This window comes from Wyeomyia smithii, chromosome 1 (genome assembly GCF_029784165.1).
Source record: "Wyeomyia smithii strain HCP4-BCI-WySm-NY-G18 chromosome 1, ASM2978416v1, whole genome shotgun sequence".
NCBI classification, from domain to species: Eukaryota; Metazoa; Arthropoda; class Insecta; order Diptera; family Culicidae; genus Wyeomyia; species Wyeomyia smithii.
The window spans coordinates 130,235,333-130,250,306 of record NC_073694.1 but is presented as its reverse complement, the minus strand read 5'-3'; the positions used below and the strand labels follow the sequence as shown (position 1 = coordinate 130,250,306).

The 14,974-nt window shown below is 37.4% G+C and overlaps 1 protein-coding gene across 6 annotated transcripts in view; it reads right to left on the bottom strand.

Moving 5' to 3' along the window:
• Window positions 1-2,376: 2,376 nt before the first annotated feature.
• Window positions 2,377-14,974, bottom strand: part of LOC129718783 (uncharacterized) — a 392,933-nt gene continuing 380,335 nt past the window's right edge. For 3 of the 6 annotated variants that reach the window (XM_055669859.1, XM_055669858.1, XM_055669862.1), the window contains one exon: window positions 2,377-4,108. The gene's annotated coding sequence lies outside the window, so the exon portion shown is untranslated. The remainder of the gene's footprint in view (window positions 4,109-14,974) is intronic. The other 3 variants (XM_055669860.1, XM_055669861.1, XM_055669863.1) reach the window with 1 other exon arrangement.

Here is a 14,974-nt window from a genome sequence, read left to right as displayed (position 1 = left end):
GCAACCTATGGGGCAACTAGACCTTTCATTTGACACTAATTTTGTGAAAATCGGTTCAGCCATCTCTGAGAAAAATGAGTGAGTTTAAACAACCTCAGGATAACTTTTCTTTACATAACTTTTGAACCATATGTTCAATCATTACGAAATTCAAAAGTTAAGGGTTCTGGAGACAGCCCAATGATTTGAAACCAATTTTATTAAAATCGGTTGTGTGGTTTCTGCGATATTGATGTTTCGTGATTTTTACATTTTGATACATAACCTCTAAACTAAAAATCCGATTACAATGAAATTCAATAGCAACCTATGGCGCAACTAGACCTTTCATTTGCAATTAATTTTATGAAAATCGGTCCAGCCATCTCTAAGAAAAATGAGTGAGAAAAAAAAAGTTGCACATACATACACACACACACACATACACACATACATACATACATACAGAAAATGCTCAGTTCGTCGAAAGAAGTCGAGTGGTATATGACATTCGGCCATTGGGATCACTTTTATACCTTTGGTTTTTCCAGTGATTGCTATACCTTTCTAGGAGAAGGGCAAAAAAATGTTGCTAAAAAATAAAATGTTACTAAAAAGTAACAAAATCTAGGGCTGTATGTAAGAGCAACACTCGAATCCTGTTTCCATCTTTTTGTTTACCTTACACAGTTTTTTGAACGAGATAATATTCAGTACAGTTATATCTGAAAAACAGTTCAGAATTTCAAAATGACAAAATAGTATTTAAAATATATGAAATTTAATGTCTATAACCGATTTTGGTTTTATTATTCGATATAAAAGCTACTGATGTTTTTTTTTTTTGTTTCGAAAAGAATTTAGATTTTCAAATGTTATGTTATTTTGTTGAGAGAATCGAAATATTCATAGGAATACAAAGCTAAAGTGTCCGGAAATTCGTAACTGGTTATATAATTTCGAAGCTGACTTTTTCAAGCAACATTTTCTGATCCACACCACATTTCTTCAATGTTTGTAATAATCAAGTCTGAATTGTGGCACATTGAGTAAACGGAGATCAGATGGCTTCTTACGCGGGGGATACGTGCCGCGTAAAAGAAAACCGCGTAAACTCCGGAATCCGCGTAAAAAACTCGTAACCATTTCGTTAAGAAGTACAAGCTAGAGTGACGAATGTCTTAGTGTCAAAGTCACTATGTACAATCAAATAAGTAAAAAAAAAAATGAGTACAGGTAAATCAATAAAACTGCTGTATATTTCGGCAGAAATATTGTTGACACAATAAAGATTTAACGGAATGCTGCGAAATGTTTCACATTAGTTATTGACATCCGCCAGTCGAATCGCATTAGAGTTTCATTGAAATTACTATACCTCATAAACATCATAAACGATTTATCGTCAATAAAGATTCTTTGGGATCTCCTCAATTGTATGATTATTTCATCAACAATTCAAGTAATTGAAACATTTTATTTAATTCATAAAAAAAAAAAACAAAACAAATACTGAATATTCCCGAAGCTCATTGAGAGAGATTCTTTGTGTGACAAAGTGCGTTGATGCACAGGAGCATTTTGTTTGCTGCACACCCATATGTTGTTTAGGCAACACTTTACAATTTCAGCAGCTTCACTCTACCTACTGAATGGATTTGGGAAAAGGGTGAAACATTTGGATTCCAAGGTAGTTGGTGTAGATACAATCCACTTTCATATATGTTTCCTACATGTTCAACGTACGACTGGTGCACTGAAGAGTGTGTAAATTTTGTTTGTTTGATTTGTTTTCACATTTGTAGTATCAAGCATGAAGTGTTTGACGAGGTGGCGTCTCATCGTCACACCATCATCAGGCTACCACCAGTGGCATGTGTTGTGTTGCATTTTGTGGCTTGGTGGAGAGTGTCTGAGGGTTAAGTACTTACCTTCCCCATACGTAGGCACAGTGCACCCTGCGAGCTGAATGTATGCATTGTCTTTCTCGGCTATTTCGTGTCACGCTGACGGGCTGCTCGATGGGACTCAAATAGCGGCGCTCTGATGGGGCGAGGATTAAATCGCATTATAACTCTGGTGAAACAATCAGGCAAACAAGGAGAGATTTCTGACGGGGAATGTTGATTGATCATTTCAATAAGTTTGGTTTTGATTAAATCCTGGGTATTAGCTTGCAAACAGATTCTAACTAACCCAATGCGGAGATCATATGGCGGTCGTTTGAAAACGGAGTCGGGATTTGTTGTACGGTACAAATGGTAATTTGATATTACGTTGAATGGATTTGTTTCAAGTGACCAAAGGAAATATAAAGTTCGTTGATGTAATACAAACTCTATTCTAGTTAAATGGTAACTATTTCGGACAAAATTGAAAAAACCTGTCGTAAATATTTAAAAAAAAAAAAACATAATTTATTACCGCCGACACATTTCGACATTTAGCATCGTTTGTGTTTGTAATAATTGAACAGTGTTGTTGATATCATCATAAACACAATTAATATGTAGTGAAGTTTAATTTTGCCACTTCAGTGATATAGCACTTTGCTTCCATATCGCGGAAATCAAAATCTTAGGTATCCTAGCAATTTATGAATAACAATTCTAAAATATCTAAGTAGTGCTCACTGCAAATACTTCCAACACCTCGTTTGTGGCAAACTGAAAAACCGTATTTTGATTTATTTATAAATATCTTTATTACTGCTGTAACTTAGATTTTTTACATGTAAACTAATTATTTTAAAATGTGTTTTTTTTTATTTCTTCTCATGCAATATCTATAAACTATGTTTCCTAATCTGCTTTACTACATTCCTGTGTGCTTGCACCGTCATTCGTGTGTATGTTACTATCATTCCACTTTCTGTAATGTAGCGCAATGTGTTTTTCAATTTTGGACAGTAATCTGCAGCGAGGGTGAGAGAGAAGGAAATGAGCCCTAGTTATTTACAATATTCTATGTGTACAACTTTAATTCGCTTGCGCATGAATGTGTTGGGTTATTTACTCCATAGTGCAACCGAATTTTTTTAATTGAACTAATTAATTGATGCTTTTCTAATTTTTTAGTTCATAATTTATCAAACTCTGAGTCATATTTACGAGATATTGTTCGATGTTTTCTAAAAATATCATTGGAATACCAATTAAAGAGATTGCTTTATTTGTTTCCATTAGCTCCAAGCGTTACTAATCTCATGTAAGTGAACAAAGTTCAAATAATTTTAAATATTCATTTTGAAATTGCGTAAATTTAAAAGATGATTCCGATTTTTAGCAATAATACTACACGCATATCACATTTGAATTGCTAGAACCGTCTTCTATAGAAAATGTTTATGCTCGTATAAAACCAAAGTCAAACCAAAGCCCTAGTTTGAAGCATTCGTACATTTTTCTATAGATTTTTTTGTCAGTGTTGAACCAAAAATTACCAAATGCCAAATTATACAAGCTCGCACCAAATGTCTAAGATAACATTCAATTCTGATATAACTTAAACGAAAGTAGTTGTTGGGGTGATCAACCTCAAACGACTGTTTATTACAATTATTTATGGCTACCTGTTCGTTGCATGGTATAAACACTTCGACAGTATAACTAATCAGGCTATGCTGACCATGTTTGGTTCGAATATCAAAAGACGTACCACTCCAACGAGTGGCAAATCGCTCTACTAAACTAGAGTCCAGAAATAATTTAACTGTTTAGTTATAATAATAGGGTCCTTCTTCATCAACATACCAGCAACGACCACAAATTATTTTTGTGTTAGCATATTTTACCGACTGAGCAAGCTAATCAACACTACATACTCAAACCTTTCTTTCTGTATGGCTCATCCATAGTTATCACAGTTTCATGACCTTGATTTCTACATCTATAACTCTTTCGCACATTCTGTTCCGATAACAGGAATAATAAATCACAGCAAATGAGTTAGCTCTTAAAACCAAGTAAATTATTTTCAAAATAGAGTGTGGTTCTGCCTCGATAGTATCTAATTTCTAAATATCACTTTTGGTAAACAAAAGAAAGGAATCAATCGGTGTTTTTATCCATTGCTTAGGTTAACTGCCAACATGGCGTGCGTGAATTACCAGGACTGCGTGGAGAAAACTCTGAAAAAAAAGCGAACAAAACGAATAATATATTAGAATATGATAGGTAACACGGGTAGAGAATAAAACTTTCTGCGATAACGCAAACATTTCCGCAAAAGGAAAAAGTCTTCATGTCATATGCAGTTGATTGCAGTGAAGTTTAGATATTTCATTTCCCTATTTGCAAAAAGTAGGAGGGTGGTATTCAAGACACGACCGCATGACGTTGGACTACGGTATTCTTATATTCCATTAAAACAAATAATAGAGAGAATTGCAACTCTAGTATTTGCTGCAATTTTATCTAACAGTGCATTTCTGGATGCTGAGACGTTAAAATGTTATAAATAATAATATATACTAAAAGAATGGATATCTTTTATTTAATCGCTGTCATTTCATACATATTCGAATCAACCCTTTGTTTGCTGCACTACCAAGACAATCATTTAATTGAGCGAATTGGTAAAATTTTCCTATCTAAGCAAAAAGCAAACTTTACGAAACTATCTGAAATTGGAGCCCAGAACGATTCAACCGAAAATTTTAAATTTGAAAATTGTTTGACATTTAATCGATAAAACTCATGCTAGGTTAGTTCCAGCCCAGCATATAACTTCATGTATTTGAAAAAAAAAACGTTTGGTTCAATAACTCAATATAGCAAGAGCTCAATCACACGTTTTTCGGTAGTTGTTATCAAGGTTTGGGCGAGTGACAGGAAAATATCTTAACTTCTTCAGTTGTGATTTAGAGCATTTCTAATTGTTTTGTTATTTTTCACGATAGCGACAAGTTTGTTTCTTTCTCTGTGTGCGAGAAACAAAATCAAAACCGCGCACCGAGAAACAAAAACGAAAATTTAATGAATGCTCATTAAGAAAACTTGCAACTTTTTTTACCAATAACTTATGATACTCAAAAGAACCCGTTTTGATCTAAATCAAATTTCTAGTAAATAAGTGTTGATCATTCATAGGTAGTAATTTTTCCTCGATGAATAAAGACTGGCTGAAGAAGTTAAAATCGCTGCTGTAAAATCAAATTCACAACTGTGTTCGTTAAGACGTTTTAATATTTTCAATGACAATAATAATCTTCGATAAACACCCGCTATAGTTATTCACACACATGCTATAACTATCTAAACACGCGTTAAAACTATTCATACACACGCTGTAGCTATAGCTATCCATACACACGCTATTCCTTTCCATACATCCGATACAACTATCTATACACACGCATAAGCTATCCAACCATGTGCTATTACTATCCATACATACGCTATAACTAATCATTACACACGCAGCAGCTATCCACACACAAGCTATAACTATCCGTACACACGCTGAAGATATACACGCAATAGCCATAATATGCTACACATGCTAGTGTCTTACACACGCTATAGCTAGCCATACACACGCAACAGCGCCATCCCTATCATCGCAAATGTCATAGCAATACAGATGCACATACGCTATATGTGCACACTGCACACACACCCAACGTTTTCACCCAACGATATCTGAATTGGATTACCGCTGGTGGGGTCCAACTCAGATCGAAGGAGCACCGAACTGAATGAAGAAATGCAGCTTCCCACTACCTCCGCCGCTGCTGCCTGATACCACCGCTCTGGTTCTGCTGCAGCTCAGTTTGGCCGCTGGAATCAGCCACCGCTGCTGATTATACAAGACCGGCCTGGTGGCCTTTCACTTGTTAACTGATGACTGCTATGAGACGACACAGGCTATTATATAGCCCAAAGCAAAAATCCATCCGCGAGCAAACAAGAAGCGAGCTTGTGATTGGTTGAATGTGCACGACTTTTAACACAACTTTTAACTAGTTTAGTATCGAAAACATATTTAAATTATTATATGACGATCTTGCGCAATATTTCCCCTATCAATCAAGCCTTGGTGTTTAGAATCTGTTTAGTGGTAATGATAAAAGAAGCATTTTAAAACGGTGTTGAAACACCTGTTGCAGCTACCGAAAGCGAGCTCGTTATTGGTTGAAAGCTGTGAGACTGTTTACAAAGTCAGATCGGTTGTATCCGTTAGTGTCGACTGTGCTTGTGAAGAGAGGTGGTGATTGGTTGCTCGGTATGATTTAGACAATCGATGTGATTTATCAATTTTTCAATAGTGTATCTCGAACAATAGGTTATTTTTGTCACATAAATTTAACCGTAAAAGAATTTCTGATCGGTTGATGCCAAAACCTCGAAATTCTGAAAAGAAATGACTGATATATAAGCGCTCAAAACCTGACCACTTTTCCCTGGGTTTCCCCGGTTGAATTACTAGATTTTCAAATTCAGGTGCCTAACTTCGATATAGACGTTAGTCCAACGTCAAAATGAAAAATATCTCCTAATGCTTCCAAAACTCAATTGATCACATTTTCTCATTAGCATAGGGCTTAGGCCATAGATGAAAAAGTTTAATTTGATGAATGACAGGGGGCTTGGGACTTATTTGCGATAAAGAAGCCTGTTTTCAAAGAACACTTCGAGAGTATACAAGCTAAATTCGTAAAATTCGCTTTGACATATTTGCCAAGCATGACTAGAATTACCTCCATGGTTGCTGTCAAAACATGGAGAATGAATTTCAAAGGGTGGAGAGCAGACTAATACCGGAACCGATGAAAAAGACATTATAGAGTGCTCTATTCCTTCACCTTAGGTAGAGAACTGAACTGAAACTGATTTGAACAAATTCAAGAGCAAATAAAAGGTGTTCTGGTCTTATATAGCTTTTCTTTTTTGGAATCCATTTGATAATAACGGTCTGTTGGAGCACCGTGCTATATGGTGGATACCATATTGATACTATAAAAGCCGTTTTATGTTTTACAAATGCTGGCAAATAGTATCATCTTGTTGAACTCCAAAGATTGTATACTGCCTTCGTAGAAGGTTATGTACGGCTTATGGTTTCAAAGTACATGCCTTATTCAAGCAATGCGTCCTCTCAAAACGCACATCGAATGCTATGACTTTGCACACATTATGTGTTAAATGCAGGCTTAGGAGAAAGACTGGAGAGCGACACCACACTGACGTCTTTTCTCTCTTTTCACTCTAGCAACCTCATAAATAAGCTATTCATGAGAGCTCACATACATATACAACTTACAAAAGGCAACGAAACTGTCTTGTGTTGCGAGAGTTCATTCTTGCGCATGTATTTTGTTCGTTCGGACATGACAGCCTAGTTTACACATTTTGAGGATGTCCTGTTGGCTTGGTTTGCGCTGTTGACAGCCTGCTGATCGCCTGCGGCTGTCATCGACTCGCACTTTTTCGTTTCTCCTTCTTTAAAGGCCGGTGGCATATTGAATACAAAGCACACCGTCTCATATGAGTTTTCATTGTTGATATTATTCTCTTTCATTCTTTCATCAGCCTTACTGCGACAGCTAGGAAGAACCTAAGGGAAGACATCTGGCTTCTTACTCTTCTTACTCACTCACCTCGATGATCCCTGTTGTATGTTTCGTAAGTGATGCCATTCACTCGGAAAATACTTGAATGTTTCTAATGCTTTTTATCAGCATCATGTACAATTCCTCCTGCAGGCGATAGTTTTACCGCCTGAGGGTTACCGGAGAATCTGCATCTTTAATATCCTAAATATCAAACGTGATTATGATTCAATCATTGACCCATCTGAATTGTACTCTCCGCACAAGCAACAGCCTCAACAGGTATGTTCGAAACTTAATCCAGAACGGATTCAAAAGTAGAAATAGGCTTACATTGAGCAGCGGTATGCTTTTCTTATGCTTCACGCAAGTCGAGTCTCTCTCTACACCCGTATTTGTACGCTTTGTACTTTATTTTGAATGTTCACTTCAAAATATTTTAGATTATAACAGGTGACTTCATAAAAAATATAAATCATAACAACGAAACATGTTGGTTAGCAACACTGCCAGCAAGCCTGATGATAAATTCTAACGCTTTAGGGGTTTTCGATTTCATCCAATCAGCGAGTGGTTCCCAAAGTGGATGTAAATCTATACCCAGTTGTCTTCCCTTAGGGAAGAACCAACAGATATAAGGAAATGAAAAATAACAGCCCGTTTGGCATTGCATGTGTGTGCTGTCATCAGTTACTGTCGGGTTATGTACCGAATGTACGTGGAGCAGGGAGAGCTGTGCAATGCAATGACAGCGGAATTAGTTGAAAACTTGTTGTCATGGATATGCAGTCTTTTCATAAGCTTAATTTAAATGTATAACGTAACCGTTGTACAATGAATACATTGACAGAAATTGAAATAAGAATATGGGTCATTCCATACGAAGTGTACATGCCACTTGGACTCGACCATCACAGATTTTGTTCAAAGTTGTGGGAATTATTCATCTACTGTCTCTTTGGAAAAATCCCTATTTTGGTGTCGATTGGAATACCCCCCGCACTCTAGGACCCCCTCATCATTGCAAAATCGCGCATTTTTTGACAAAAACCTCTTTTTTCCTTTTCTTACAATTCATAGACGTAAGATGTCCGAAAAAATACTGATAGATAATTTTTGAAGAAAATAAACCAAGGAATCCAGAAAAAATATAGGTTTTGACCGGAAGTGTTGCTAGGTAAATTATTTTTGTATTTGAAAACTAAATTTACATTTTTCGGCAAATGCAGCCATTTTGATTTTAACTTTGATAATTTCATCGTGTTCCTTGAAAAATTTTGCATGGGAAATTAATTACGAAATTCAGAACTATTTTCTTAAATATGCTATATCTCGAGATTGGCTCATATTACCACGGGGTGATAAGTATTTCTTACGTAAATTTTTCCAAGAAATACGATGAAACCATCAAATTTAAAATAAAATTAGCTGCATTGGCCGAAAAATGCAAATTTTATTTTAAAATACAAAAATAATCTATTTGCCAACACTTCCGGGCAAAAACAATATTTTTTCTGGATTTCTTGGTTCATTTTCTTCAAAATTCACCTGTCACTATTTTTCGGGTGTCTTTCGGGTGACTTTTTTCGTAAAAATGTCGAGATTGTCTTATATTACCTCGGGATGATAATTATTCTTATGTTAAAATTTCCAAGGAACACGATGAAATTATCAAAGTTAAAATCAAAATGGCTGCATTTGCCGAAAAATGTAAACTTAGTTTTCAAATACAAAAATAATTTATCTGGCAACACTTCCGGTCAAAACTTATATTTTTTCTGACTTCCTTGGTTTATTTTCTTCAAAAATCATCTATCAGTATTTTCCGGACATCTTACTTCTACGAATTGTAAGAAAAAAAAAGATTTTGAACAAAAAATGCGTGACTTTGCAATAAACAGGGGGGTCCCACAGAGCGGGGGGTGTTCCAATCGACACCAAATTTGGGATTTTTCCAAAGTGACAGTAGATGAATAATTCTCCCAACTTTGAGCAAAATCTGTGATGGTCGTGTCCAAGTTTGTGCTTTTTCGTGGTCATTTCGTATGGAATGACACATATGTATCAATACATACAAAAATCGTTATGTTTCGGTAGACTTCGGTTCCGGGTGAACGTTCAGTTCTGGGACTGCTGTTTACATTCGCGAGCGATGCGTGTCAAAGGCTAGTGCATTTCTAATCAGCAACCGAAACAGCCAATAGCGAGCCTTGTTGGAACATGATTTACTGACGCTGGTGCCAGTAACGTGGAATCGAATACATATGAATAAGACCAGAGTCATCGTTGAATGCGAAATGTATTGAACAAACACAATGTTTTTTAATTGTTATTGATTCGATAATAATTTTAAATTACCGGATTAATAAAAGTGAATCCGTTAATTTTTGCATTAACCTAGTCAGCACCAACAATTTTAAGTACTGATTACCGATTGCACTGCTTCACGGATAGCTTCTGAAAAGCATTACTAATACCAATACAAATCATCATGATGATACTAGCACCGCTCAATACTTTATAAGGGTAAAGATTTGGAGCCGTCTAATACATTGCAAATACGCTAGAGCATCAAATGCGTTATAAACAACACATATTCGTTGTACTGGTTTCAATCACACAAGAGATGAGCTAACTATAAACAATATTGATGTGGTTCCGCATCCTTTGTGTGTACCTTCGTAATGTAAATGTTTGAAAGAGTTGAAGTTATGAAAGTTAAAAAAAAAATTGGTATACAATCCGTAGTCCTACGATAAGCATGCGGTTTTGCTCTTAGATAAAGGTCCTACATTTTTTTTTCAGCAGACCGAGAAAAAATTCTTAATACAAAGTCGAAAGTGTTTTGATGGACACGAACGAAAATTATCCAACCCTAAATCATTCGATTCAAGATTTAGTATCCATTCAGATTCATCAACAACTAGCCCAGTTGTTGAATTTCCGTGTATAAAAAAGTGTCTCCGCAGATTGAACCACCGCAATAAATAATTTAAATTCAAATCATTGTTATTTATTAATAATCATACCATCCAACGGAACTGAATCTACACAATATAAAACTGAACACACACTGAAAACGGTTTGCATTCAAAAGTAGATATGGTCTGCCGGTTAATAAACACATACAACTGTTATTTATTTTGATTCGTGTTTATTTTCAATCACAAATTTATCACATTGGTAACAGCGAATGGTACATCTAATAACACTTACAATTGTGTACTCGAAGGACTCTCTGAATAACTCTAAATTCATACACAAAATATGTATGGAGTTAAGTTACCATTACCTTTAGTAGAAGCAATGTAACAAACGAGCGAAATCGTAAAGAAGGGTGCGATGTACCGATGAGTAGTTGCATTTGAAACCTCGTTTTTACTGTAGGTTATGATTATCATTGCTACTAATGCCAGTCACAGTTTATCGGGCAGCAGTATTTGCATTTTGGTATGAGTTGTAATTCATTTTTAATGAGTATCCGGTGTGAACTCGAAAGTCACTGAACGTAATGGCAATGGATTCGCGCATTTGTGAAACATCCCAACTTTGACAACAGCACATGTCCCAGAAGTAGGTGAACGCAGTTTATAGCTTGGACTGAAAACTCATAAAAACAACATATTAAAACTTTTTTACAAAGTATTTTTCATTTGGATTAGCTCCGCTTAGATGTTGACGATTTTTAGTTATTTTTGCAATCTTTGAATAGAGAGAGCAATAAGGGAAAGAAGACAGCTTAGTTTACTGAAAGATTCATCGGTAGACGTTTTGTGTGCGTTTTGCAGCATCCACTGCAGCGCCTTGAGTGGAAAGAGATATGCTTGCGGGTTTACGACCCATTTTACGATCGCCGTAAAGTTGCATTTAGCGCGTCTTGTAGCGAAACTATCCCATTTGGCTTCTCCACCCCCATCCGGAAGACCTTCGAAGGCAAGAATCGGTATAACTGCGCGGTGCTTTTGCGTGGAATCGATACACCGGCTTTATTCGAGAGCCGCCGCAATAAACGGGAAAATTATTATTGGTCGCCATAATACGACTTCCTAGTGCAGCAGACTTTTGACCGAAACAAGCCGCGGTTGTTATCACCTGCATAACAAGCGGTGCTGTCAGTCGGATTTCTCTACTCAGCAATTGTCGCCGGCATTGCAGATATCACGGAGATGCTAATCTTTGGAGATACACTGTTTACCGTAGTAAATGCATTTGAATAGTACGATCATTAAAAGGTTCTAGAGTTTTATTTTAAATCGTATGCATTATAAAGGATAACCTGGGCTATAATTTCAATTGGCTGATGCTGCTAGCAATCGTAAATTGTACTGGCAAAAATTTAGTTTTTATCTAGGGCCATTCCTTTACTATGAAATGCATATTACGTTAATACAAAGTTTATACTTAAACTCGACGACATACGCGTTCATTTTAAACCCCTGAAACAATTAGTGATATTCAAAATCAAGTTTGAGTTTTATCAATATTCTATCTGTACTAACGTTTGTGGTAAAAAAATGGACAATAATTGCCGATTTTTCATGGATTTACCTTTAGTCGCACTGACGAAACTACTCATGCATCATGAATCATAGTAACCCATGAGTTAGTAAAAAAAATTTGACAACTCTATCAATCAAACTCTAACTTTGGTGGCGAAAAAAGTGAAGCTACTCCGTTCAGAAGTGAGCGCCTTCAAAAAATGGTACCCCGCCACGTCAAAAACGGACATAGTGCGGCACTTTGTCGACGCCGGGAATGCCCGTTCCGGTATCTACAACATCTTGACACTATTAGACAACAAGCCCGGTTCCGAACCAATAAGAGTGAATCATACAAAAGAGTGGCAGATACGATTTCAATATGCGATCAAAGGTGACGAGTAAAAAGTTGTGACGTCACAACAATCGTTTACGTTCGGCATTCAGTGCGAATATTCGACAAATTGTCCTTTTTTCGAGTTTTTAACGTTTTACGGTTATCAAAAACGCGATTGCCATCGTGTTCAGTTGAACTTGGTTGAGTTTCGATTTCGGGAAGCCAAAAAGTTAGGCATAAGCATACATGCTTCTCCCAAAAATCCCGTTGATGAGAAACGCTGGCGTTTGTTCTGTTGGGTACCGGATCTTCCCGCAAACTTTTATGTTTGCTCACAACATTTCCGCGCGGAGGATTTTGAACATAGGTTCCACGCCGGTTCCCGGCGCATTTTAGCATCGGAAGGTAATGTATCAATCTGTCCAAAAGTATTTGTTTACGTTTCAGTCGTTCCAACAATTTTTACACTTCCACCGGTGAATCTATCATCACGGACGGTGCGAGCCAGATCCGCGCTGGTAGCAGAGCTAGCACACGAGGGAGACACAAGGCAAAACGAGGCAGGTGCACCAGCTGAAGAATGCGCTCCTTCGGTCGAGCAGGTCAAAGCACCGGCGAGAACGTTTTTTCAACTGGGGCCGGCGGTGGCTTGTTGGATGAAGCGAGTCAACCAATGACTGAGCGCTCTACTTACGACGATATTCATCCACAGATCAATTGTCAAAAAGAAATTAAATAACTCAAAGATTTACGATCCATCGTTGATCGCAAGAGATTGAAAATACTGAATATTCAGGCATAGGCATTTAAAGTAATTTACAAGAGAATACGTTATCGTTTTTGTCTGTCAATTTTAAAGATTCCGTAAACTATGACAATATCTGGGAGACACATGTTGTTTCTGATATTATCATAGTACAAAAATATAATGCATTCCACGATTTACGATCCATATTTCAAACAAAATTCATACATGTTCCTGCGCCAAACTGTGTATAATTGGTTGTTGTGACATCACGATCTCAGCACGCGGAAAATGTTGCTATCTAACACTTGCAACCACGGTCATCTGCCGCTCCTTCGTAAATACCTCATTGGTTCCGAACGGCCAAAGACCCTGAGCGTCAAGAAGCTTCAAAGGATGATGAAGAGGAAGACTGAGGGAAGAGTGGCTAAACCGCTGCGTGCACTTGGCTGGGAGGTTGGTGCATGCGGTAAAACATTGAAAAAGTATCTGGAGAACATGGACATACACGTCACGACTCGGCAGTCCCGTCCACTGGTCTCGGAGCTGCACGAAATGACAGCGGTTGAATAAGATGGTCAATCGATTTTTACGGCGAATCGTGACGTGGCAGTGGTGATGGATGACGAGACCTATCTCACCCTGGATGGCAACGACTGGCAGGGTACTTCGTATTTCACTACTCCCACGAAGGAAGTGAGCTCCGAGGTGAAATTTATTTCACACACCAAGTTCCCCAAGAAGGTGCGCTGCTGTGGCTGACAATCAGCGAGAAGGGGATGTCAAAGCCGCTCTTCTTTCGCTCCGGGCTGGCCGTGAACGGGGAAATTTGTAGTACGCAGTGCCTGCCAGAATTTGCATCGTTCATCAAGAAATACCATTAGGGCGTAGACATGGTGTTCTGGCCAGATTTGGCGTCGGCCCACTACTCGAAGCGATCGTTGGAGGAGATGGAGCGGCTGAATATCGTTGTGGTACCGAAGTCAGCGCCCAACGTTTCCCGGCTGCGTCCCATCGAGAATTTTTGGGCAAACTTGAAGCGCAAGATCTATTCCAACAATTTCAAAGCAGGAAATAATAAAAAAACGAAGAAAGAGCTTAAAAACATGCCTACACGCATGTTTTCGTCCGAAGGCCACTCGCAAGGGCGTAGAATTTTTTTTTTGCAAATAAGATAATATAATTACCATTAATCAGAAAATTATTCAACTAAATTATCTGTCTTAGTTTTTTTTCATCACCATCTAAAAAAAGTTCATTTTTACCGCAAACCTTAATATACGCGAAAGATTAACCTTCTCTTGGTATCTATAACAGATTTCGTCGCAACTCTGTGAGTTGTTGGCAGAATCTTTAAGCCGAATTTTATATTTTTGACATAATGATATTAACTACGATGGGGCGGAAACACACATCATAAAACAAACCCAGTGCATAGGCGCGTCTAAGGCCTGACTTGAAACTAACGGCAGGACAAGACATCTGGCTTCTTATTCATTGTTGTCTATATCTTTTGCACGAGTCCATGCAGAGTTGGTAAGAAGAAATTTTATCTATGAATAATCAGTATTTATTTTTGGAGGGATTTATTTAATTGCGCTCGATACCACAAAAGATCAAAATAATGGTCGCAGTGGTCCAAATCTTATAAAAAAAAATTGCGCTCGAATATTGACTCACTTTTAACACGACTTAGTAACAAAAAGTGGTAAAGTTCAACAATGTTAAGAAAATTTTAAATAGGGAACAAGAAACACATAACGGTGTAAAGCACATATCATCTTCCAATGGACTGAGGAATCTCAGCTGAGCCATTCGTTTTGGATTCAGCCAAAATGTATTCTACCTCCAGCGACGCGAAGATCCCTAGCGATGTCAGTGGA